This window comes from Canis lupus, chromosome 9 (genome assembly GCF_048164855.1).
Source record: "Canis lupus baileyi chromosome 9, mCanLup2.hap1, whole genome shotgun sequence".
In the NCBI taxonomy this organism is placed as follows: Eukaryota; Metazoa; Chordata; class Mammalia; order Carnivora; family Canidae; genus Canis; species Canis lupus.
Window position 1 is genome coordinate 41,748,219 of NC_132846.1, and position 26,268 is coordinate 41,774,486.

The 26,268-nt window shown below is 42.2% G+C and overlaps 1 long non-coding RNA gene across 1 annotated transcript; it reads left to right on the plus strand.

Annotated features, from left to right (window-relative positions):
* Positions 1 to 1,263: 1,263 nt before the first annotated feature.
* LOC140639424 (uncharacterized) lies at positions 1,264 to 23,500 on the plus strand. Its single transcript, XR_012036149.1, has 3 exons — positions 1,264 to 1,383; positions 21,578 to 21,692; positions 22,940 to 23,500. It is a non-coding gene; the product is annotated as an uncharacterized lncRNA (long non-coding RNA).
* Positions 23,501 to 26,268: the final 2,768 nt, after the last annotated feature.

The following is a 26,268-nucleotide window of genomic DNA, read 5'->3' on the forward strand; positions in this document are numbered from 1 at the left end:
ACATTTCTACAGTGTACATGTAGTTCTTTTTATAATTTTGGACAAAATCTGCATTGCAAATACAGTAAGAAAGATCTTATTACACATAACTATACTATCTCCTATCCTCATTTAAGATAGTCTAAGGCACAAAACCCAGTCCCGGTAACCATTAGGATTCCCTGAAAGTAGCTCTCTATTTTGGCAGCATTACCTTGGTCTGTATATGCAAGCTCATAGAAATGAAAAAGAACGAAGCTCCTCACTTAGTAAGCAGCCGACCATTTTTTTTTTCCTGGAGGTCGCTGAGTCCTACACAGGGTCATACTGACAGAGGGGTGGACAGGGTGGGACACAGTAAATTTTACGATCTGTAATAACAGTCCAAATGACGCAGCAGAGATAAAAGCGCTAATCAAATTTCATGCTTCAAGGCATGAGCTGATTACTGTCAGGCAGAGAGGGGATTTATTCCCAGTGGTTCTGACAGGTACAGGGGGCCAGATGCAGTCTATGAGACTTCAGACACTACTGACCACTTCCAAAAAGGAGAACCCATGAGTCAGACAGCCTGATGCCCACTGGCTGGGTTTCTGTGGTTTTGCAGATTAGAGACAGAAGGATGCCATAAGAGATACTTCACAAGCAAAAGATTTGCCGAGGAAAAAATGACAGAAGGAACTGCAATGTGGACTATAACTGGGGAAGCCCTAGAGAATTTGTGTATCAGGTTCTGGTCCAACCTAGAAAGAAAGGAGAATCCTGATGATCTCTTCAATTTGGTGTCTTCTGTAAGAATCAGTTTCATCCTGTGTGCAATCAGGGTAATAATAGTACTACCTCTTGAGGTGGTTGTGAAGATGAAAGTGGACAAGACTGGATTATGGGACAGAATTACAAGTAGTACCCCAAACTTATTAAGCTGACAACCTGGGAGACATCAGAGCACAGGCCCTTGGCTGTGATAAGCTTAAGAGCTCTGTGTAGTTAAGATCTTTGGCTCTGGATCAGAAGCATACAGAGAGACTAAATCTAAAATGTTTTTGGTAAAGCCAAAGAAACCATAAACCTAGAAGTTGTTCAACCCTTAAGGCAATTCTCAGGCCCCAGAACTTGCACCAACAGAAAGTAGGCTGCCAACACTGCCAGACTTCCAAAACCTTTGTACTCATGTAGAGTATGGTCATGGAGGACAACCAACTAGAAAGATCCTTCCAGGAGCAGGCCTTGGCATTGAGAGGTAACCCAACCACTGGGATAACAGTCATAATTTTATTCTGCCACAGAACTTCTGCAGCTCTGAGGAACCTCTTGGCTGGAAATGAAAAGAAACTGAGCTTTACCTTCAAGTGTATCCTTCTAGTCCACTCCAGGATGCTGGGTCTCAAGCCAGTCCCCCTGCAGGTAGGTTAGTCTCTCTTTCCTCTTCTTAACTCCTTCTACTCTTTCTTCAGATCTTAGATAAAATCAGTCCTCCTCTACCCAGTCTTCTTTAACCAGCCATGTCATAAAACTTTCCTTCTTTCAGAATTACTTATAAATCTTTTTACTAAGCATCAGTACTATGCATGGCAATAATCTATCCTAAATAAAACAAATATAAGGTAATATATTTCAGAGGGGAGAGCTCTGGCTTTGAACATGGGCCCTGGTTCCACCTCTATTTAGTGAGTGAGCTGTGGAAAGTTCCTTACCTTCTCTGACTCAGGGTGCTCATCTGTTAAATGCAGATGATCATAGTGTTTGTAGGGTAATTTCAAAGTGTAAAATGATAGATGTAAATCACCTGGCATGCAGTAGGCAATTAGTACTTGTATCACTTACTTGAATTAATTAATATAATTATTATTTGTATCATTTACTTTTTCATGTGTTCCAGTTTTACATATTTAACTAAAATTTAAGCTACTTAAGAATAGAGTTGAGCCTTGCAGCTTTCATATTCTTCATAGATTGATGCCCACAAATAGGGTCATAAAATATTCTACTAAGGACTAAAGTAACTTTTGAGGTAAGGTCATTTTCTTCCCCATGGTGTTTCCAAAATAGTAGCCTACAGAGATATTGCCTAAGTTTATGTCCATAGCAAATGCAGGGTCCTTTTTCTAATAGTTCTGAAAGCAGACAATAAGTGGAGCAACTGGAGATTCCAGCTGAGGATCTGGACCCAAACATCCAGAGAGTCCATGTGGCAAGATTAAAAATGTAGCAAAAATAGAAATACGGAATAGAAATCTTACTATTTCCCAATGGAAATGAGAGGAGAGTGGGTGAAAGATCCCAAAAAGGAATCTGGACAATAGGCTCAAGAATCAGAGGCCCATAAAAAGGACTTTAAAACAGAATCAGGTCTTCTGACTCAGGTTCCAAGTTTTTCTATGTTACATATAGTGTCAGGCATTAATTCCGGTCTGATACCAGGTTTAGTAGGAACCAGGAGGAACCTGACTGAGATGTGTTCCCAAAGCTCCCTCCAGGCAGATAATGACAGACATTCTCTCTTTAAAACTAAACAAGAAAAAAAAATTTTTTTCAAACAATATAGTCTAATTTATTTTTGATCTTCTCCAAGAGTGACTGTGTTCTCTTTATATATTCCTTAAAAAGGCAGAGAAAAGTATTGAGCTTCCAAAATATAAACATAGAAGAAAGTGGGTGGTGTCTAGAAATCCAGGCAAATTGATCATTCTGCATTTGCATCCCCCTCCCAAAAAAAAAAAATATATACCACCTCCCATTCACCATCAACTTTCATGTGATTCTTGGGTCATTCCCTTCTTGCTCTCAATGGTTTGATGATCTTCCTTGGAAGACTTCCATGTGTACCAGGGGGAAACATGCCTTTCCAGGCCAAGTCTGGCTCTCCCATGTCTGGGGTGGCCTCCCTGATTTACCATTGGAGCTCCTTCCATTTCCCCTCCTCAACTTCTTCCTCTGCCATCAGGCATTGCACCACCATCAGCCTTGGAAAAGCTTCATAACTCAGGATGACAATATAGAGACCATTAAGCCTACATACATCAGCAAAACTGCCTCACTGCTGTCTGTGCTGCAGGTTATAAAGATATGTCACAACACACACAGGGCCCTCGAGCACTGGACTTGATGGGTTGTGCTCAGAAGACCACTTCTAAGACCAAAGCTGTTTCTCACTCAAGGACTCTGTCAACAGAAGGCTCCAAATGCTGCACAGTAATGCTGATGGCGATAGCTCCAGGGTATTACCCAGGCATGGCCCATTGCTCAGATCTCAAAACTGGCGATCAGATCAAAATATACACTCATTCATACACATACATTGAAACATGAATATCGATTCCTCTTACTCCTGACTGGCGGAAACCCACAGCCTACAGTGTAAGAATTCACTCACTAGATTAATGAATGAAACAATCAGGGTGGTAGAAAGTCAAGATCCCCAAACAAGCCTATTAACCCCCCAAATTTCCATAACTTAGAAAAATGTCTGGAGTTTCACAGAGATTTTTCCTAGTGCCCATAAAATATGAGCTCTATTGAAACTACCAAATTTCAATGGCCCTGGGCCTAGAAGCTGCCTTCTGAGACTCCTCAGCTTCCTCTTCTCAGCCCTGTATCCCAACTTTGACCTCTAGGCAGATTAGCAAAAGTTGATGGGTGACAGTGTCAAAACTCTAGTGATAATTTAAAAGGAAGTGACAAAGTTGAGAGCACACATATCAAAATTCACAAATGTGTGTGACATTTACCAAGAAATCTGTTTTCTGTGATGTTATGACCAGAGGCAACAAGATGGTACAATCTTGTCTCTTGTCCCTCTCTAGGGGCTCCATGATGACATCTTACTTGTGAAATGTTATATAGCTCATACAAACTGAACTTCAAGATTTTAATTTAATATACATTGGCATTTATTTAGAATTAGGGCTCTCAGGGCACCTGGGTGGCTCAATCCATTAAGCGTCTACCTTCAGCTCTAGTCATGATTCCAGGGTCCTAGAATTGAGCCCCACATTAGGCTCAGTGAGGAGCCTGCTTCTCCCTCTCCGTCTGCCTGACACTCTGCCTACCTGTGCTCTCTCTCTCTGTGTCAAATAAATAAATAAAATCTTTAAAAAATAAAATAGAATTAGGGCTCTCCTTCTTTTTTCATATCAGATTCCTACTGGTTTAAACTTCTTATGGCACTGTCTATCCAAATCAACACTGTCCAATGCAATTTCTGCAATGATGGAAGTGTTTTGTCCAAAATAAAGCCATACGTGGCTATTAAGCACCTGAGTATAAATACTCCAATTATGACCAATTTCCAGTTATCAATCAGAAGTTCCTGAACATACAGTCAGGGATGGATATGCAAAATCAACTTCACGGGGAAGTGTTAGCCAGCTCCAGTACACCACGGGGTAGACCACCAGTGAGCCAGGGGCTGCTGGGAAGTGGCTTACCTAGGGAATGGAAGGTATTCCCCACAGTGCAAGACTTGTGTGTGAGAGGTCCCCAGTGATGGCTGTGTCTGCAGAACCCAGGAGGAAGAATAAGTTTGACTACTTTCCCTACAGAGAGGAAAATTCACCCAGTCAAGGCAGAGCTTGCCTTTCCTCCTACATCTGTTTCCTCCTCTCTGCCCCTTCACCTTTCAGGATATAAAACAACTGTTTGGGATGCCTGGGTGGCCCAGTGGTTAAGTGCCTACCTTCGGCTCAGGGCGTGATCCTGCGGTCCCAAGATCGAGTCCCACATCGGGCTCCCTGTGTGGAGCCTGCTTCTCCCTTTGCCTGTGTCTCTGCCTCTCTCTCTTTCTCTGTGTCTCTCATGAATAAATAAATAAAATATTTTTAAAAAAATATTAAAACAGCAGTTTGGGAGTCTGTGAGCTTGCATTTAAAGCTGAATGATATCTCTTGGCCCTAAAGAGATTGCCTTATTTCATTGCCATCAAAATCCATCCTGATGACCAGGGGAGAGTTTCATAACTTTCACATCAAAGTCAATGACTGTCCCTCATGAGAACCCCCTCCTTCATTCAATGTCTTTGCATGAAATTTCTCCTTCCAGATCTCCTATGGTGAAACAAATGAGGGAAAGGAGAATGTAGGCATCTTCCTGCTATGACATGAGACAAACATGAATACATATCCACTCTTTTCCTCCAGTCATAGATGCTTACTCTAGACACTTTTCCTTGTTTGCCAGCTAGGTGCGTTTAGGACATGCATGGTGTCTGCTCTAAACCCTGTGCAGAAGCCAATCATCAAGTTGAGGGCTCAGAAAGAATAACAAGATTTGCTAGTATTTGGTGAGCACCCAAAGGTGCCAATCGGAGAGAATGGCACGATATGGTCTGAAAAACAGCCTTTTTTTCTCCCTATCTGAAGGACAGAGAAAATGGAAGGTGTCACACAGAATGTTGCTGCCTCGTCTTTCATGTTCATTGCAGGAGCCACTCTGGACCCTCTACCTTCTCCCTCTAGTTTCCTGATGTTAAGCAGAAGCTCAAATGATTCTTTACCCTTTCTGAGTCTTGGAACTATTTAAGAATTGTCCAAGTCCTGGCATCCCCAGAATAATGCATATTTTCTGAAGTGTTCCTATAATTTTAAGGGGGCTTTCAGACAACATTTACACTCACTTAGAATCAGTGGGCCCAGATTCTGGGGATTTGAGGCTCAGAAGCTCTGTTTGAAAGCAGGCCCTCTGAGAGCACCAATCTGAATGATCCCCCACCCCCAACTCCTTCTCACTTTCCCCAGCTGGTTGGGCTTCAGCATAAGATTGCTTGCCAGTTTAACTGCCACCATGAACTGTTCAGCAGTGGTTTCCTGGGTCTAGAGGAAACAGCCAAATTCCTTTAAGCAAATCATGTCTTTGTTATTGATTTTCTCCACTTGAGGTTTGAGTATCCCTGATTAAATCATAAACTGCTGCATCAGTCATCTACTGCTTCAGTTTCTTGAACCAAACTTCAATTTCTTTGGGGTGTTTCAACTCAAATGCAGCAAGGTCTGGATCTATATACATCATTCTTTCACTCATTTTAAAAACTAAAACTTGTTGAGTATATTTTAAGAGCCAGGCACTATTCTAGACATGGGATATAGCAATGAACAAAACAGATCTTAATTTATCCTCTTCCAAAATGGCAATTCTAGCCATTGTTACTTTCAAAACAATGGTAATAATTATTATAACAACTACACAAGTCACAGGCTCTGTTCTAAATATTTTATATATGTCACTTCATTATTTCTTAGAAAATTTGGTAAGGTAGATATTATCATTACCTCTATTTTACAGATGTAAAAACCAAATCAAAATTTACCTAATTTGCCTAAGCTAAGGAGAGGTAAAAACAAGTTAGTCAGTTTGCCTAACTAACTTAAATTCAAATCCCTGGTTGTGGTTACAAAACGAAGTTAGATCATGCAGCATCACTGAAATGTGAACAGATGTCTCACAAAAATTCAGTCTGGCAATGTTCATATATATAAGTAGACCTGGGGGTTATCTGTGGTTGCCAAGAGGATTGAAGTCAGCATGAATATAATCAGAGGGTACTGACAACTTTGTTAACTAGAGATGGCTTGGCAATCCTAGAAAAAAGTAGGATGTGTGTGGCTGGGAATATAGGGCTAAAGATTAGTAGAGTTGAGTAGGCAGCCAAAGGACAAACAAGCCAAAAGTTATTTTTAAAAAGCTATTTAAAAAAAAAAAACGTGATGGACAGAAGCGATGATCATAATTCTAAGGGAGTAACTGGAAAAAGTACAGAAGTACTAAAAGGACATACTAGTCTGAAGGAAATATTTTTAAGTAGCAGTTTCCTATATCCATGGCTTCTAAAGATCCCAGTTACTGCTAACAGACATTCAAATGAAATTTGAGGCTGGGAATATATGAGAGCAGTGGTCCCTATGCAGGGTGAGTTTATATTTTGCAGTGTCTGATGGTTATACAATTTGGATGTCCATAAAAAAAACTGCTAAATAGCAAATTAGGTCCAGAGCCTTGGAAGGGACCCTAAAGCTTCAGCTACATTAGCTTCACGGCAAATCCATCTCTGCCCAGATAAATAACAGAAAAGTACTTCCTTAGAGTTAGGATCGCAGTAACTAAGAGAAGATTAGCAGCCCAATTTGGAGAATTTTGTGACCAGAGAACTATATTACTTGAAAGTGATTTGATAAGAAGATGCAAGATAATAGTGGAGGTGGTATGAAGGGAGGCTTTTGGCAACCCAAACCACTGAAAGAGACATCCATTATAAATTTGAATGAGATAACAATTTTTGCCTATCGATTTGCCAACTTAAAAAAAATCATACTGTTAAGTCAGGCTCTAGCTAACACATATAGCACCCATGCATAATTTACAAAAAGACACCCACATAGGCAGAGAAGGTGAAAAGACAAGTCCCCTTTGATCATGCAGGGCCCCTGTAGGTGAACGGTATAACAAGCGGTGGAATTTGGGGGCAAGGTAAAAAGCATTCTTTTTACTATATGGTGCCCCACTTGCAGGGTGCCAGGCTGGGCAAGGGAAATGCAAACTGGATTTCAGCACTAACTCATCTTGTCAGTGGGGCATCTTTGTGCAGTGTTCCAACTGCACAACCGAACGTGGCCACACTGTATCTAGAAATGTAGTAATTTTAATAATATGCCTAAAGGGACAAAAATGTGTACTTCTCTGGTTCAGGAATGTCCACTTCTTGGAATTTATCTTAAGAAAATTATCAGTGAAAAGGACAAAGATTTGTGTAAAATAAAACATGTAGATGTAGTATTTGTATAGCAAAAATTAAAAACAGCAACCTGTATATCTAATAAATAGAAACCTGGTTAATTAACTAGTGATTCCACTTTACAAAAGAACGCTAACCATCCATTAAATGACTTTTCAAATATTCATGACATAATTCTAAATTAAAAAGCAAGGAAGGAGGGGCGCCTGGGTGGCTCAGTCAGTTAGGCATCTGCCTTCAGCTCAGATCATGATCCCAGGGTCCTGGGATGGGGACCTGTCCCCACCTTCGGGCCCCCTGCTCAGCAGGAAGTCTGCTTCTCCCTGTCCTCCTCCCCCTCCCCCACTCATGTTTTCTCTATAGAGCTCTCTCTAGTAAATAAATAAAATCTTTTAAAAAAAGCAAGAAAGGAAAGTATGCAGATTAAAAAATATATATGTCTCTTTAAAAGACTAGAAAGTTTTCCAAACATTAAAAGTACTTATCTATGGGTAGTGGGATTGCATGTGATTTTTACTTTCTTCTTCATGTTTTCCCATAGTAAAAAACTTTTCTATTTTGTGAATGTCATCATAACCCTTGCTGCAAACACACATTTTTAAATAGTATCCAGATTTGCAGGGCAGAGACAAAGTGGGAGCGGGGAATAAATGTCTCCCTGACCTCATGAGTGTATTGTCTGCACCTCATTGATTTCCACTTCTCATTTAGTCCTTGCCCTTGGTTGCCTGGCTGCACTTGGCTTCATTGCTCCCTCTGACTTACAGCGATGGGGGGTTATTGAAGGAACAAGGTGTCTCCCTATGACTGTCGCCACCTTTCAAAGACCTAGGAGTGTCTCTGTGTGCTTGAGCACTATGACACAACAGCTTTGGGTCACTAAAGACACTTTCTCAGAAGCCATCACAGGAGGTGAAGGTAATATGAACCAAGCAAGAGCAGCTAATTGACTTAGCTATTTATTTCCAGATTTATAGGACACCACTGCTGAGTAATTAAACTTACTGAGCTATTTCCACAAGATATTAACTTTATGTAATCCTCACTAAACATAAATTGAGAGCTGGGTTTGAGTTTTGTTTTGCTGTTTTTCATTTTGGAATCAGTAAAGATTATTCAATTAGGATGTGTTTCTTTTACAAATGGTCTTTGTGGCTGAAGCATGATGAATACCATGCAGTTTTGATGATAATAATAAAACTCTCCTGTAAAGTTCCAACTGGAGATGTGCTTTCTCACTTTTTGCAGGTTAGTTGTTCTCTAAACTTCATTCCAGAACCACCTTTAATGCAAGGCAGATTTTCTTCCCAGGGTTAAAGACGGACAGGGTTAGGCAGTGTATGTTTAGTTACTTGGAGCCCAGACACACCTGGCACCCTGTGGATCACATCAGCACATTGTGGGTAGCAAGGGGAAAGGGCTTCAGGATTAATAATCATGGTTAAGTGGTGACATAGAGTGGCCAGAAAGAATAGCTCAACACCCTAGTCCCCCAAATCTCTGAGGATTGAAGGGAAAAGCCCCAGTAGGGCTGCATGGCTTAGGCCAGCCTCCTCTCTGCAAAACAACTCTTACCTCAGGATTCCCCAGCAAACATTTATTGAGTGCTAGATGTTGATGCACATAACATCCCTAGTGAGCAAGTAATCAGCACTACTTCCGATGAGCACTTATCAGCCACTGGAGCAGAAGGTACATCCAGGTACAAAAGACCGGCAAGCAGGCTCCTGCCTCAGCTCCTGGCTCAGTAGGAACCAGATCTCTTTCCTTGGTCCATTCCCTTTCACAACTCCCAGTGCCTCCCAGGCTCCTCTCATTCAATCCTTAATACCACTGGCTACACTTCCGAGTCACCTGGGACACTTGTAAAAAACTGCAGATACTCGAGCCCTGTGTTATCTTTTGCTATATAGCAAATGACCCCACACTTAGTGGCTTAAAAATCATAAATATATTATCTCACAGTTTCTGTAGGTCTGAAATCTGGACCATCTTAGCCAAGTGGTTCTGGTTTAGCATCTCTCATGATACCCCAATTGAGGTGTCAGCTGGGGCTACAGTCACCTGGGGCTTAGCTGGGGAAGGAGAACATACTTCCAAATTCAGTCACATGACCATTGGCCCAAGGCCCTCACCTGTGGGCCTTCCATGTGGCTACTCATAACATGACACTTTGGCTTTCCCCAATTCAAGTGATCTGAGAGAGCCAGAAGGCAATGCCACTGTGTCTTTTCTGACCTGGTCTGCAAGTCACTTACTTTCATTAGAAGAAAGTCACAAAGTCCTGCCCACCTGCTATAGGAGGGAATTCCCAGGGGAAGGATCACTGTGGGCAATCCTGGAGGCTGGCCTCCACAAGCCCCAATCCCAAAGATTTCAGCTCAACTGGTTTGCTACTCAAGCATCTTTTTTTATCTTTTATTTTCTCTTAACTCTCTAGGTAACTCCAGTGTGCCACCAAGGTCAAAAACCACAGTCTATAAGTCGCCCCTAAATTATCTCCTCTCTGGCCCAACGTGGTCCATTTAATCCCTTCCCTCAGCATGTCCTTAATTGACTCATCACCTCCTGCTGCTAAATTCTCTCAGATACCTAAGCAGTCAGGCCAGAAGCAAGGCCCTTCAGAATGCAGATAGCAGTAGCAGAGAAGTCGAAGCCCAGATAAGCAAACAGTACCCAAAACTAACATGATATAAACGCTGGAAGGCCCTGGAGCTCCTGGAGCAAGCAGTTAGGGAAGGAGCCAGGCTAAGTCACAAAGGGGGAATGTTGAGGGCGCTGTGCATGTGTGGCTAGCAGGCCAGGAGACAGTGACACTGACCAGAGCAAAGAGGCCCCCCGCCCAAAGCCAAAGCAGTCTGCTGGCTCAGGCCTGGCTGCCTTACCATTGTTTACCCTCATGAAGGCCGGTTCCAAAACTCCTCCTTAAAATGCCCCAGGTGATGCCAGCCAAAAGCCGCCTGGAGCGTGAATTCCGAGGAGAGCAGACAGTCCCAGCTTCCTGGCAGAGGCAGTTCCCCTAACACAAGCTGCCCTCAAGCCCTCTCCCAGTAAGCAAGCTTTCCTGGCTCATTATCACATCGGCATTGCCATCCACAGATGAAAGTTGCCGACAACAAAAATAAACATGAAATGATTATGACATACACATCAGTGGGTGGCGAGGTGTCCATCATCACAGATGGCTTATTCATCTTTGTGTAATGAAACCCAAATTGTAACTGTCTACATTTCCAGCCTGCGCTCCCTCTGCTCACTAAAGAGGTAGCTGGCTTGGTCTGATCAATTGCTGCCTGCGCTGGCCCTGCGTCCTGTGGCCTTCTGCAGCACAGAACCGAGGTAGCGGGAGGAAGGGAAGGACCGGAGGGATGAGAGCCAGGGCCTGGGGAGGGCTAAGCATGGATGGCTCTGAAGAGAGATGGCGGGTATTTGCAGCCTGCAAGGGAAATGGATGGAAGAGAAAAGGGTTGTAAAAAAGAGAAATGTTTCTCAGGATGAGTCCCTTTAAAATATCCCAAGAATAGCAATTAAAAAAAAAAAAAACAGTTATTCGGAAATTTCTTTTTAGTTGATGGACTATGTTTTTTGATCATGATCATGTTTTGAGACTGGACCATCAGGGCCCCTGCTCAAACGAGGTTACACTGGTATCCACATTAGAGTCAACAAAGAGGCGGAAAGGCATGGAGAGTTCATGGCACTCCCACTTGGCACCATGACTGACAGGAGGTCACATCATACAAACTGTATCCTGTGAACAGTGGGGAGCCAGTGAAGAATTACAAAGGAGTCACGGGATTGGATCAGGGCATGCAGGGGCAGGGAGGCAGGCCCTCTCATTAGTAGGTATTAATCCAGGTGAGAGATGATAAAGGCCCGTGCTAAGACTGTAGCAGGGGTGAAAAAGGAAGGACTAGATATGAGGAACACTTAGGTGATAAAATCGGTAGGATTTAGTGCTTTGCTAGATCTTTGATGGGACAGGAAGCCACAGGTACTCTGAAGAAGGAGTCAAGGCTGACCCTAAGGGTCCAGCTTTGGTGTCTGGGGTGAGAGATCATGACAGACTTCACAAGACACAGGAGTTCAGAAGGGGAGCAAGCACTGAACTCTGGTTATAGGCGAGATCAATGGGAAAGCACCTGCCACATGCAGTGACAAGGCATTATCCTTATGGCTCTTATTACTAGTACTTTTCAGCTTTTACAATAGGAATCTCTCAAACCTTATGGAGATGTAATATTTATTTAACTTATTTTTTTTCAATTTCTAGCTTCTGCTATTCTAGGTACTATGGACACCCACATCACCCACAGCTCCCAGACATAATCCTGAAACTCCTTTGTTTGAAATTCTTCACTGGCTCCCCACTGTTCACAGGATACAGTTCAAAGGCATAAAAGGTTATTTATGATATCTACTTCCCTGGGGAACCTGGGTGGCTCAGTCTGTTGGGCAACTGCCTATGGCTCAGGTCATGATCTCAGAGTCTTGGGATTGAGTCCTGTGTTGGGCTCCCTGTTCAGCAGAGTCTGCTTCTCCCTCTCCCTCTGCCCCTCCCCCTGCTCATGCTTTCTCTTTCTCTCAAATAAATAAATAAAATATTTTTTAAAAATGATGTCTACCTCCCCATGCTCTGATGGTGCCTACGTGGAGTGCCATGAACTCTCCATGCCTTTTCACAACTGTGCATTTACTCAGGCTCTTCCCTCCACTGGATTGCCATTCTATCCCTACAACCTGTACCCATCTAGCCCCCATCTGGAGGGCAACTACTATGTCTGTACTGCATCGGTTCAATTATCACCCATCCTAGATACAATTAATTCCCTCTTTATTTTCCCCACTGAGCCCCAGAGGTAATTTCATCCCAGTGTTTATAACCTTGATGTACCTAGTATTTTGAATGTCTGCTTCACTCAATGAAGTTGAAAGCTTCTTAAGGGCAGGATCCTATCCTGATAGTAAGTAATAACTATAGTTTTATTGTTATTAATATTGTTCATGACCATGTTAAGCATCTAGTATGTGACAGAGCCAATGCTCCTTCCAACACCATGCTGCCTTTTTCTTTTCTTTTCTTTTTTTTTTTTTTTTTTAAGATTTTATTTGTTTGTTTGAAAGAGAGCATGCACAGAGGGAGAGGGAGAGGGAGAAGCAGACTGTCTGCTGAGCAGGGAGCCCGACACAGGACTTGATCCCAGGACCACGAGATCACAACCTGAGCCAAAAACAGATGTTTAACCAACTGAGCCATCAAAGCACCCCTGCCTTTTTCTTTTTGTCATTTATATTGCCAAGACCTGGCAGAGTCTAGCATATAGTGAGCACTTAGTAAACATTTTTAAACAAATGAATAGGTATCTATTTGTTGAAAAAAAAGCAACAGGAAGTTTGAGTTTGACTCTTGTTACTTATCTTCTCAGGCACTTATGAGGCCTGTAAGCTGATATCCTATTTCTGAGCCCCAAAAGTAGGCTTTTAGGAATAAATGAAGCAAATGTAACAAAATTTTTAATATACATATACATGCTTGTTTTTATATGAAAGTTTCTAGGGTAATAACAGATGATTGGGGAATTACTTTCCACGGTATTTCAATGAGCAGAAGAAAATACAAATGTGAATAGGAATTTTTAATCAGCTATACTCCATTGTATAAGACACACCAACCTAGTCATTGTTTTTTCATTTTTTTGTGTGTGTGATTTGATCTCTGAAGTTTCGAGCATTGTTTTAAGTTTTTCATGGTACAATATCTTGATAATTATTATATTATCATTTATTATCATATGATTTATGGGCATAAGAAGCTTCGTTTTATTATTTTCTCTACTTTTGAGTCTGTTTGAAAGCTATCATTAAAAAAGATAAGTTTTTTTTTTTTAACGCAGCATTATATTAGGATCTCTCCTTAGTAGACTCAACAATAACATCACAGAAGTTCCCTGTTCCTCCACTAAGCCCTCCCTTTTCCTAATGAGCAAGGAAACCACTCTCAGAGAGGTCGCTCTGGTGAGTGAGTGCTAGATCAACTATGGCACATTAAGTATTTTATCTGGTGAAATCACTCCCCAACATGTGCAATGAATTCACCTGATCTGATTTGCCTGGATGATGTATGCAGCAGTGATTCAGGCCGAAACAGTCACCTGGAAAGGCAATTCTTCTTCAGGGGACAGCCCAGGGAATGTGAGATGTGGTCAGTGACAGACATAATGACAGCAAGATTTATCAGTTGGGGACAGAGCTAGTGAGGTTCTTCAGCTTCAGGACAAGCTCCAGACTAAGCAGCAAAACTGCTCAAATTCTGCAGCCTGGAGCAAATGAGAATTTTCCTTCATCTCCGAAAAACCTCAGCCAGACCTTTGAGTCCAGGAAAGTTGCAGCTTGAAACCCAGCAAGCCATTAACCCCTCCTGAGGGCAGGAGCTGTCATGAGAAGAGCAGATGTGCAAATAACTTTGATAAAGCCTCAAACTTTCCAGATCCTCAAGGGAGCAAAACTGGATTCAGATGATTTTGTTAAGTTCTTGATGAGAGGTAGAAAATGAACACAGAAATAAAAACAAGTTTTAGAGTCAGAGATGTTGATACCTAAAAGGCACTCCCAATTTGTAAACTTCTTACTATTTAAGCAGCCTGAATTTCCACTGTCTTAGGTAAAAGATGGTGAAAATATCACAGAAATAATATATATAAAGAACAAGCATGATGCCAGAACATAGTTAGTTCTTAATAAATGACAGGATATATTGTCCTAGAAGATTTTTTTTAAGATTTTATTTTATTTACTCATGAGAGATACAGAGCAAGCGAGCGGCAGAGGGAGAAGCAGGCTCCACGCAGGGAGCCCAACGTGGGACTCTATCCCGGGTCTCCAGGATCAGGCCCTGGGCTGCAGGCGGCGCTAAACCACTGTGCCACCGGGCTGCCCCGTCCTAGAAGATTTTTGACTGAGTTTGCAAGGTTCCAAGAGGCAAACAAGAAAGAAAATAAGTGTTGGTTTTATAGATTAGAAAGAAAACACTGAGGAAAACAAGAAAATCATAAATTATGTAAAGACAGGTGAAGAAGAGATGAGAGAAAATAACAGGCAGCAAGGAATAGCAGAAAACAGAGATAGTTATTTCTCTTAACAATCTCAGTTTTTCAGGACTGGCTTCTTCTGGTTTTACAAGACATTAAATTATTAAAATTGAGCTAAAGTTTCCTGAACATTCAAAATCTCACTGTGATGGTTTGGAAGCTTTTAGCACTGACACATGCGATCCCCACAGAGATGCACAAGTGCTAGGACAGTGTTGGCCTGAATGCATCTCAATGCTCATTGCCCATAAAAAGAAGCAGAACAGACAGGGTTGCTAAACCTAGCCATTAAGTTACACTTCCTCCATTTCCCCAACCTCTGTAAAAACTTTACAATTCATTAATTTTGTGGGATTTTAGGATCCCAAGTCTGTAATTCTTGGTTAGTGCTGTCCCATATGCTCAGGCAGAGAAGATGAGCATATGTGGTTCCCAGCCACACATCAGTGTGGGCTCTGGGCTCAGACCTAGAGATGCAGCTTCAACTCGGATGGTTAACATCGGCCTGATTTATGGTCCCTTGATTTATGAAGAGAGCTGGTAAAAGCTGTTGGGGAGCATTTTGATGTCACTTGTGTTCATTTTCAGTAATAAATTGTAATGGTGTTGCAAGAACAAATGTAACAGACAGCCAGAATCTATTATGGTATAAGGCCAGCATCATCCTGGGAGAATCACAATTTATATGGGATGCAAAAAGCTACCTTCAAGTATCATTTGGGGCATGTTTTTAAATACACAAAAATTAGGAATACAGGCATTGGGTTCCCATATCCACATTCATTGGGCCACAGGATTGTCTAACCATCAGGTTGTATATGACATGGAGTAGGAGAGACATGTGTCATAACTAGACCCAAAAGGTCATTCAGCCATCTGCAGTGTGGAATTGTCAACCCTAATGGTCCGATTATACTTTGTGTTCGTACTTTGACATTTTACATGGCTTATGCATTATCTCCTAACTTGTTAAATAGTGTTAGAGCAACTTACATCTCTCCTCTTCTCTCTTTGCCCTAGGTCTTTCCTAGTTCAGGAACCCTCACTTCTTTTTACTCCAAAGCTTCACACAATTCTCTCTGGCATCAGTTACTTCCTAGCTAGTCTCTCTACAACTGATGACCAAATGAATCTTTTTAGAGCTCCACTCTATTCATATCATATTTATTCTATTCATATTCTAATCACATCATTTTTTTGGTGCTCAAAAACCATCAGTGGACTTTCACATCTTTTAAAACACAGTCATGACACATTTCATAACTAATGGGCTCTGTGGACCTGGTCTTCATGGGGACCTTCCCCAGCATCCCAGTGTAGTCAATTTTTGTCTTCCTCTTTTGACATTAAACTCTCTGACAGCAGAGATAATGCCAGAATACAGTAGGTGCTCATTAAATATTTGCTGAATGACTAAATGAATGATTTCACTCACACACAGTGGTTGGCAATATGAACTACTAAAAATTCTTCTGGAAAATAATCAGTAAATATCAATATTCATTAAAATATTCATAATTTTTTACCTTAAAATAATATTTCTGAGAACATGTTCTAAGGCAACCATTCAATGGGGAAACGATGTCTACAAAGTATTGCTTATAATAATGAAATGTCAGAATGAATTTAAAGCAATAATAAAAGAATGTTAAGTAAATTAAGGTAAATCCATTCAAGTGAATATTAAAAAGTCAATAAAAATTATTACGAAGACGTGTTAGTGACATGGAACATGCTATGTTCTATTTCTTTTTGAAAAGTATTGAAAATTAAAACAATCTAGATCTACTCACCTCGCAAAGATGGTAAAAAAAAAACAACTTAGACATAAAAATGGTGGTATTATAAAAAAACATTTTCTTTTATTTGCATTTCAGTTAGTGTTATTGAGTAGGCAAAAAAGTCATCTTCCTGCCTAATAAATGAGCACTTCCATTGCTCCCTATCCTATAGAATAAAATCCAGGCCAAGCCTACCATTCCAGATATTGACTGATTGATTGATTGATTGATTTAGAATAGTCTTTTCTAAATCTATATTTCTAGGCTTATTTCTTTTATTATTTTTGGTAGTGAGCTATAATACATACAAAAAGAACTGAAATTGAAATTGTGTAGCTTAGTAATTTCCCACACAGTGAAGCCCCGTGTGATTACCACCTAGATTAAAGAGATGACATTCAGAAGTCCCTCCTAATCCCCATGCTTACCACCTCCATAAAAGAAACTATTATTTTGACTTTTATTGTAATCATTCCATTTGGTTTTTTATAGTTTTATCACATATACATTTTCCCTGAATATCATATTACAATTTGTTTTGAACTAACTTAAATGGTATCATATATTTAACATTTTCAGCTTCTTTTCATTCAGTATTATATTGTTTATTCATGTTGCTATGTGTGGCTATATTTTGTTCATTTTCTTGAATGTCTAGCATTCCATCAAATGAATACACAGTATTCATTTATCCATTCTAAGGTTGGTGAATATTAGAGTTCTTTTAAATTTGAGGCACTATGAATAATGCTTGTACACAGTTCTTGGTACTCAAATGTGTATATTTCTGCTGGATATATACATAAAAGTGGAATTGCTGGATCATAAGGTATGTGTATTTTTAATATAAGTATGTAATGTTCAATTTTCTAAACTGCCAATTTCCATTCCTACCAGCAATGTATAAGAATTTGGAGTGCTCAGGCACCTGGGTAGCTTAGTGGTTGAGCATCTGCCTTTGGCTCAGGTCATGATCCCAGAGTCCTGGGATCGAGTCCCATATCGGGCTCCCTGCAGGGAACCTGCTTCTCCCTCTACCTATGTCTCTGCCTCTCTCTGTGTCTCTCACAAATAAATAAATAAAATAAATAAAATCCTTAAAAATAAAAAAGAATTTGGATTGCTCCATATCCTTCCTAAAACTTAATATTAGCAGTTTTAGGTTTTAGCCTTTTTGAGTTAGTATGAAGTGTTATCCCATTGTGGTTTTAATTTACATTTCCCATAGCTAATTAAACTTTTTATATGTTTATTATTTATTCAAACATTCTCTTTTATAAAATGCCTATTCACATCACTTGTCCATTTTTCCATTCTGTTTGTCTAGTATTTTCTTGTGGTCCTGTGGAAGTTATTTATACATTCTGGCTACAAGTTCCTTGCTATATGTGCTGCAAATATTTTCATCCACCAGCTTGCTTGCCCTTTAACTCTCTTAGTGACATTTTTGATGAGCAGAGATTTTAATTCCAATGAAGGCCAATTTGTCACTTTTCTTTTATGATTATATGTTTTGGTCCTGTTTTGAGAGCTTTTTCCCATCTAGAGGTCCTATATTACCTTATAGAAGTTTTATTTTTGGCTACTAATGTTAAGGTCTACAATCTACAACCTGAAATTGATTTGGAGGTAGGGTTTGTGTTTGGACTGTTTCTTTTCTATTGCCCCATTTTGCTCTTTTCCATCACTCCCAGTTCCCATTTTGCACAACCTTGTCTCTCCTTCTCTTAACCTGCTCTCACCTTCCTCCCCTACTCTGCCTTCCTTCTCTATCACTAGCTGCCTATCCAGCAAGAACTGGTTTATATGCAATCCCAACTCCATTGCCCAGTCCCCAGAATTAATTTCTATGCTCACTATCTCTCCCCACCACATAATCCCAAAGCATGTTTTCAGTATCTCCTATTTATCACTTAACACATTTGTATACTGAAGACATATAAAAATGATGTATCATTAATACATCTAATCAAATTTACTAAACAGTAAGCCCCTAAGGAAAGTATCTATTTCATTTTTGAATTATCCATGAATAATAAGGACTTGATGTTTCCTACCAACTGAGAGCATAGAGCTTCAAACAACTTCGAGTTAATTAGAGAAAATAAAGGAATGTGATACTTCTTTCATCAGAGCTGTAGGTTAAAAAGCACACCACCTCAACTGTCTTTTTTGCCCTTAGAATGTTTTAAGCATTCACCAAAACCCAAAAGTTCTTCAACTGCAAGATTCAGCATTGCCAAAGGGATTCTTAGAACAGCAGAATTGGTAGAAGGTATCCAAACACTTAAGGGAGCCAATCTGGATTATTGAGGAGGCAAAGTGTCATTCATTTCTTTACATTTATTGAACAAGTATTTATTTACCATGTTCTAGGCACGTTTCTAGCTGCTGGATAGATAGTAGATAAAACAAAGTCCCAACCATAATGCAGCTGGCAATCTAGTGAAGAGAAATGGATGACAAACTAACAAAATATAGGCATTGATAAGTGCTATGATGAAAAGCAAGCGGGAAGAGGAATTAGAGGGGAGGGCCAAAGAGGGGGTCTCTGTTTAGATGGGGAAGCCAGTGACATAGATGACATGGCCAAATGGCTAAGTAGAAAGAACAGGCATGGCAGGCAGAATTTTGGTCCCCATGGACTGATCCCTGGTGTCCTTCTCATGACTATGTTACTATGTTGTGTAACACAGCAAAGGGACTAAGGAAGGCTACCAATTAGTTGACCTTAAAATAGCAGATTATTGGGGATCCCCAGGTGGCTCAGCGGTTTAGCGCCGCCTTCAGCTCAGGGTGTGGTCCTGGAGACTCGGGATCGGGTCCCACGTTGGGCTCCCTGCATGGAGCCTGCTTCTCCCTCTGCCTGTGTCTCTGCCTCGGGGTGTGTGTGTGTGTGTGTGTGTGTGTGTGTGTGTGTGTGTCTTATGAATAAATAAATAAAATCTTTAAAAAAAAAATAGATTATCCAGGAATATGAAGGTCAGTCTAACGTCATCACCTGAGTCCTTCACAGCAAAAAGCAGGAGCAGAAGAGAAAGTCGGACGATTCAAAGTAGGAGGAGTCAGCACATAGTGTCACTGGCTTGAAGTTGGACGGGCCACACAGAAGGACCGCGGGCTGCCTCTGGATGCTCAGAGGCAGAGGAATGGGGACCTTAGTCCCACAGCCACAAGCAGCTGAATTCTTTCACCAATCCAGTGAGCATGGAAGCAGATTCTTTCCCAGAACCTCCGGATAAGAGCCGAGCAACGAACACCTTGATTTCAACTTTGGGAGAGCCTGAGCAGAGAACCTGGCCTAACTTCTGACCTACAGAATGACTCCATGCCCAACTTCTGACCTACAGAAATGAGACATAATGAGTGGGTTTTTTTTTTCTAAGATTTTATTTATTTATTCATGAGAGACACACAGAGAGAGGCAGAGACACAGGCAGAGGGAGAAGCAGGCTCCGTGCAGGGAGCCCGAGGTGGGACTCGATCCCAGAACTCCAGGATCACGTCCTGAGCCAAAGGCAGACACTCAACCACTGAGCCACCCAGGCGTCCTGAGTGGGGTGGTTTTATGCTGCTAAATTTGTGGTGATTTGTTACGACTGCAGCAATAGAGAACTGTTAAAATGGGCCATCTACTCTCGGGGAACCACAGGTAGTGGCCCCAAGCTGGGGGGCACACTCAGCATACGCTAAGAACAGCGAGTCAGCCAGTGTGGTTGGAGCAGAGTGATGGAGACGGAGAGTGGTTGGAGATGAGGTCAAAGATACGGTGAGAGGTGGACCACGAAAGGCCTGAAGGCTTTTACGTTTTTACAGGAAGCTATTGGAGAATTTTGAGCAGGAGAATGATGTATTAAGATTTACAGTTTAAACGGATTTTAAAAAGATAACTCTTGCTGTCACATAAGTAATGCGCTACAGGAAGGCTCGTAGAGATGCAGGAACCATTAGGAATCTACTGTCCCAGTTGATGAGAGAGATCATTATGGCTGGGAGGTGAGAAGAAACTGAATACTAAATCTACTTGAAGATACACTGGCAGGACTAACCGGTGGCGTGGATGTGGAGCAAGAGAAGGTGAGATACGGGGATGTGAGCAGGTAGTCAGATGCACAGCTCTGGAGACGCATATCAGGAACTGACTGCGGACAGAAGTGATTTAAAGCCACGAGACTGGAGATTTCCTGGAGAATGAACATAATTAGGAAACAGCAGTGCTCTCTGAGGCAGGCCATACTTAGAAATCTGGAAGAGGTGGGGCAAGCACCCAAGGTGTGAGGAAAACCAGAAGGGTGGTGTCCTAGGAGCAGAAGGTTGTGAGAAGTAGGGGTGACCTGTATGACACACTGCCAGGAGGGAGGAGAGAAGGACGGGACTGAACCGCTGGATTTGCAGCAGTGAGGTCACTGGGGACCTTAACTGGGCTGGTTTTGTGGAGTAGTGAGGATAAAAGCCTGTTTGGGGCTATCTCAAGAGGAAATGGAAGAAGTAGGGAGAGTGTTTTGAAACCTTTTACTGTAAAGAGGAGCTGAGAAATGAGGCAGTAGCAGAAGAGAAATGCAAGGTCAAGAGAGGATAACTTTTCTCTATGCTGGGAGCTATTATAGCATGTGTTTGATGCTGATGAGAATGACCTAATGGAGAATAGGGATTCCTGCAGGAGTAAAATGCCATAATAGGATCCAGGCCCTGGGAGAGGAGGCAGAGAGATGAGTGCGGAGGTCAGCAGGTTGGAACCTGTTGAGAGGATGTGGATGTGTCCTATGGAAATAACAGTTACCACCAGGAACACGTACACAGCACCTGATGCTTACAGAGAGGTACTCCCTCATTGCCTCGGGGAGATCATTTTATTTCACAGGCAAAGACTACCGTATCCCAAAGAAGGTAAGCAACTTGCCTCTGGTCACCTGTTGACAGGGTCAGAGTCAGATGGCAGGTCTTTGAGACCAACTTCAGAGAGTGAACCATTCATGGAAGTTTTGATCAATTGATTTTCTGTCCAGGGGGTGACTCCTGCTTCAGGCAACTGGAGATTTCCTGGAGTAAGTCAGACCTCCATGGCGGAGAGAGCTGACAAAAATCAAGAAGAAAAAAGATCTTGTTTTGTGAACAGAAGAGGTAAGACCGCCTATATTAATTAGGCTAGAGGAATGTGAAAGAGATAGATAAAACAAGGAAGAAAAGCTAGAAAATTCTAGTATGGACGAGACTTTGTACCTAACAGTATCTATTTGTATACGGTTTGGGTCCAGAGAGCTCATCCATTGTAACAAAATCTCTTGGTCCTTGTGCTCCAAATGTCACCTGGATCAAGTTGCAATGATTCCACGGCCCCCACCTGGCTGAGTCTTGGTTACCATCACCATTTTCCTAGGGGATGCATGTGGATGCCACAGGGCAGTCTGTCCGCTTTGGAATTCCTGGCTTCTGCCTTGCTCTTTTTTAGGCTCCTGTCCCTGCCTGCTCATAGCTACAACCACACTGTGTCCCCCACCACAGCCACTACTGCCCATGTTCATCACAGGATGCCCTACTTGGATAAGGGACTGACTTCTCTGCTGGTCCTGGGGAGTGGGTTGGTGCAGGGTCCTGTGCAGAATCAGGGAGATTGTCTTACTGCCCAACATCGGCCACATTCTGTTTCTGGTGCCCTCGCAGTGCTGTGGGGCCCAGAGCCTCAGGGTTTCATAACCTTCTGTGAACTCCTGGCTTCACCCCTAGCCCATGTGTCACAAAGACAGCTTTTCCATTTTTGATCTCATTTCCCATTTCTGAGTCAAGCCCAGTTCAAAGGAATGAACAAGGAACAGATGCTAGACCTTTTTACCACCTCTCCTTTCCTTCTCATCACCAGCCCCCAACCCAAACCCCTCCTTTCTCACCATTGAAATCAAGGTTATCAACAGCCAGGGAGGCAGTGGGGGTGCTCCAGATAACTCTGAACCACACACCAGCCCCAACCTGCTTCTTCTGTCGTCTCCCTGGCTAACCAAGGGTGGCCTGGCTACAGGTGCCTGATCAGAGGGAGAGAATGGAAGGGGGAAGGAAGAGACGGTAGTGGTTGGTGAAGAACATCTCACCATTCTCTTCAAGCTCCTCCCATGAGAGGCCAGAGGTCTCCCTAGGTCTGTTTATGTAGAACCAGTGAACAAAGGAAAACAGGTCCCAACTGGGTTCTTTGGGAGAAACTTGCAAGGGAACAGAGTACTGATACTGACTTCCTTTTGCCTGTAAGGTCCTAACGGCAAGGGTTGTGCTTTTGTTTAACCTAGCAGAGTGCCCCATACAGACAGACAGAAGCACTCAAGTAAACCACATACAACTTGGGGCAAGAAATGTGTCTGATACTTCTGTTATTTCCACAGGGCTGTAGGAGAGCTCATTTCATCTTAAAAGCTCATCATACACCTACTGACAACTGGTCATTGAGAAGCAGCTCGGGTACCAGGCCAACAGTGCCAGAGTGGGAAACAGAGGAGCTGGCTGACAATTCTGGCTCTGCTCTGCGACCCTGAGCAAATCCCTCCGCCTCCCTGAGCCCCATTTTTCACATTTCTGAATAAAGAACACTGCCGGCATGTCACAGGACTGTGTGGGATTTCCGACTCCACCAGACTTGAAGCACTGGACAAAGGAAAGGCGTTCTTGCACGGCTCTCCCCTCTCTCCTGCCACCGGGCACAAAAGCACACTGTAGAAAACCTTGGGATCTATCTTCCCAGTAGACGGGACAGGTACTATCTCAAGGCTCTTAGTAGAACAACAGAGAGAGACAAGAGGAAGGCACTTCCATGCACACTGGAGGACAGGAGGGCACTCGGGAAGAAACCCAGGAGCCCAGAAGAAAACTCATCCACAAGTCTGGGGTCACTCGGCTCCTCTGCGGAAGCCAGAGTCAGGATTCAGTGGGCAGCAAGTGAGTGGCAACAAGAGGCTTTAAGGAGGCATTGGCAATTGGCAGTTTCTACTTTTCCTGCAATCAGATATGTTAGAAATAAAGCCTCATTTGGGGTCTCCCCAAAGTTAATGAGACTGAGCTGACAGTTCATTGACTTGCTTCGCAGAATTTATTTTATGAGTGTCTCTAATCCACACGGCTCCTCTTTGCTTTGGGACTCAACCAAGGGGAAACTCAAGAAATCCCACCGGCTTATTTATACTTACCATGTGGCTTCAGATGCAGTGTGCAGTCAATCAACATAATTATTATTCCATTCCAAGAAAGAAAACACTATGTTGGAGATGATTTTAATTCACATACATATTCACATGTATGTATATGTGATTGTAATTCACATACATATACACATGCATGCCAACACATACACTCACATTTGTGTGTGTGTGTTTTGTGTCTGTCTGTCCGCCTGTCTGAATGCTCAAATTACAGTGTGTAAATTTCCCACAGGTACTGGGCTTCCTATTCAATCTAGAATCCAGATGAATTTTACAGGGGACGTCTCTCCCCGGCTGAAGTCCAAATTTCTCCGTTGGCATAGGAGAGAAAGAGAAACATCTTGAATAACTGTTCTTTCCCAAGACGATGTCCTCAGACAAAAGCCAGACCTCAGAGGGAACATCTATGTCCACACTCAGGGAAAGGTGCCCTAGTACTGGGAAAGCCTTCTGCAAAGGATGTGCCCAAGTGGAAAGACAGGGTAAGCAGGATGCATATGTAGTCAGGTCTTTGTTGATGTTAGTTCACATTACGGGAGTCTGTCATAAGGCCATGCACAAGAGCGAGGGGGGGTCCCATGAAGCCCAGAAATAGCTGCATACCTAGCCTCAAGAGAATACAGGAGCCGAATTCAGACATTCTCTCAGCTGCAGTTTCATTGATCCCTACTGTGAACTCCACTATTGACACTGACAAAGGTCCTCTCTGTCTCTGTTTCTGTATCCAGGAGCCACATCAGCCTCTGCTCCAGGGACTCTTCTCTACCTCCTAACTTGTATGCTCATAGCTATTACGTCCTCCTAGGCCCTTCTATATCATACCTTCTGTCAGTGTGCTGGCCCATCTCTGCTCCTCCTACAGATGACTCAGCCTTCTCTCCCTAATTCCAGTCCAGATTTGACCACACCATGTGACATCATTGGCCATGTGACATTGTTGGCCAGCCTATGGATTTCCTAATCCATACATCAGACACCTCCTACTGGTGTAACTGATTTAAGCTATGGTAGTGAGGTTCCATTACTGAGAACTGGGCCTCTACTTTCATAATTATAAAGCAGTACAAGAGATTTTCTTAGTATGAGGCTATAGTCATGACAGATTTTTCAAAGCTTAGCCTATTTAAAAATTAGAATGTCAGAGAGCCATTGTCAATTAGCTGAGCATACTTTTGCTTATCTCTTAGGTTGTATTAAATAAATAACTTTTTAAATCCCACTTTACAGAAGCTCATCCTCTCCATCTTAAGAAAGAAGTTAACTCTAGATATCTGACCCACTTTCCACTTTAAAGTGGAAGATATCACTGGGCAGAAGAGGCTTAAATGCCTGACAAGAGTCTTAGTGTCCAGGCCTCTGACTCAAGGGGCTTGGTCATCAGTGTCAGTGGGGAAGGAAGTGCAACAGTTCTCCCTCAGTGGGGATAAGTCTCTTCCCTCATAACAAAGGCTCAAGTCTCTAGGACAGTTCTGAAGAAAACCCGCCCAAGAAAGACTGTCTTTGCCATTCATTTAGTTGCACTGTCTCCTCAATAGTCAGCAAGCAGAGCAATGACCTGGATGTGAAGCTGTCGCATGCTTTCCACCAGACACATGCCTCAGGCAAACATCCTCCTGCACCCAAGTCTCAGGGACTGGCTCACAAGGTGACTTCCAGAGGGTCATCTTGGTCATGGAGGCTGAGAGGTCACCTCTGTAGCCTCTGGGGGTCTATGGATAGGAACTGCTGCCTCCAGCCCCGTATCCCCAGCAAGGGCCACTTGAGTTGAGCGTGAAGAGGCTGCTGCAATCAGAGAGGCTGGCAGGATGAGCGCACTTGTACTCCGTGGTGCATCAGGAAATTGGCCTTCTCGGCTTTTAACAGGTCATTTCTCCAGCAGTTTTATGATTACCAAAGATAATCAGGGCAGTTGGAAACCTGCAATATTTGTAGCCTTTACTCTGTTTGGGCCTCAAGCACCAAAAACATTAAGTCAGTGCCCTAGAGGGCCCCTCCCCTTTAGAGAAAATGTTTAGTAATTGAAAGGCACTCACTAATTTTTAAAAATTCCCCAGTCGATATTCTAACAATTAACGTGATTATTTACTACTTAGTGATGAGCTGAGGCTATGACAACCATCTTTCTTCTACCACCTTCTGTTGTCTCTCAGGAATAAATAGCAACACTCAACTATTCATAATATCTATTAGCAGCCAGTATGATTTTAAATAATATACATAAACATTTATTTTTTGTTGTTGTTCCCTCAACTTTGAGCAGTATTTCTTGATCAACACCTACCACTCTGAGGATCTTACTAAGATCCTACTTCTTTTCTTATCCATACGTCTATTGTTATCCATATTCACTTTTACGTGGTTGATGATAACATTTAAATACAATTCCAAACTTTTATTACATCTTCCACACTTTGTTTATAGGGTGAGTTGAAAGACTAACAAGTTGGTTAAATACTTTTTGTTGTAAATACTATGTAAATATTAAAATAGCCTCAGTTTTATTTCTGCCTCTCAATGAT